This window comes from Teleopsis dalmanni, chromosome 1, assembly GCF_002237135.1.
Source record: "Teleopsis dalmanni isolate 2A chromosome 1, ASM223713v2, whole genome shotgun sequence".
Lineage (NCBI taxonomy): Eukaryota > Metazoa > Arthropoda > Insecta > Diptera > Diopsidae > Teleopsis > Teleopsis dalmanni.
The window spans coordinates 9,314,150-9,315,581 of NC_051846.1; positions in this window are offsets into that span (position 1 = coordinate 9,314,150).

The window sequence follows — 1,432 nt, forward strand, 5'->3', positions numbered from 1 at the left end:
TTAAAATAACCAAGCAAATCTTATTTACCAAATATTTTTAATTAAATTAGTATTGAAAAAATTAATGAATTTAATTTCGGTCTATCGGAGATACGTAAAACAGATGTGAAGCAGTTCATTTCAATATTAAGAATTCCAAAAATTAATTACTTAGCAAAATTAAATAGCTTACGTTAAAATAATTTCATAACAATTTACATTACGAAATGAACAAAAGTTACATATGAAATATATTTTAAAAAAGCAATTTCCATCTCTATTAGAAGCTTAGTACATTAGCACTTTTGTAATTTGTATGGAAAACCATCTGTATAGAATTTTTCGTTTAATAAGTTTTAATCATGTGTGGAATGGAGACGTATTTTCAATTTTGATTTATATATTTTGTAAATTACACAAATAACATAAAATTTAATATACTTAAGCTACTCTTCTTACCTTCTCAAGATTGTTTATATAAAAATATATTTATATTTGGTTAAGTAAATCAGAGACACTTAGAGCAAAAGGGAAAACTTGATGATTCTTGATAACATAAAGTACTTTTATCTGAAGTACATTGCACTAGGACTATTGGTTACCTTAGGTTAGGTGGGAGTGGCGGCTTTGTATACCAAGGTTCACCTGACTTCAAATAGTGGTCCGTTGTAAAACCACAGAATTGGTTACCTTACTAATCTGAAATATTTGTTTACTAATTTCCTTGATGATGACTTTAGTATAAAATACCGAATATGATAAAAGTTAATTAAACAAAAATTAAATAGTCTTAATACGAGGAATATAGATACTAACTTTGATTCTATTCAAACAAACTACAACTTAAATACTAAGTGAAATAAAACCGAAAAACAGATATATATTAAAAAATATAAGATAGGTATATAATATATGTATAATATATATAATATAGATGAAAACAACTCCTAATAGCTCGATACTTTTAATATCGACTCAAAAGTCGGCCATAGAAACTGGAAATAACTGAAAACGAACCCAACAGTTTGAAATAGTTTCGAGATAAATATGATCCAACAATTATTTAAAAAATTGACACGATCGACTATAATTTTTGAAGCTCTTCGAATACAAAAATATACATATTAGTAACCAAATTTAATGGATTAAAAATTGGTACGGATATATTTCCTAGACTATTTTGGTAAAAAATTATATATAAGGTTTTAATGGTATTTTTTCCCTTATAGGCATTTAACAATGTGTTAACATTAAATATGGACCCCTCCTCAATGGATTTTTCATATCGTGGACGAAGAAACCATCCACCATCCACCTTCCACTTTAATTTTACATTGTAAAGAAACACCTAGCAAATGAAGTTACACACAATATTCTATGGCTTAAATTTATATAATTAAAGCAAAACAGATGCCATACTACCAGAAATTCAATAATAAAAATTATATGCAAA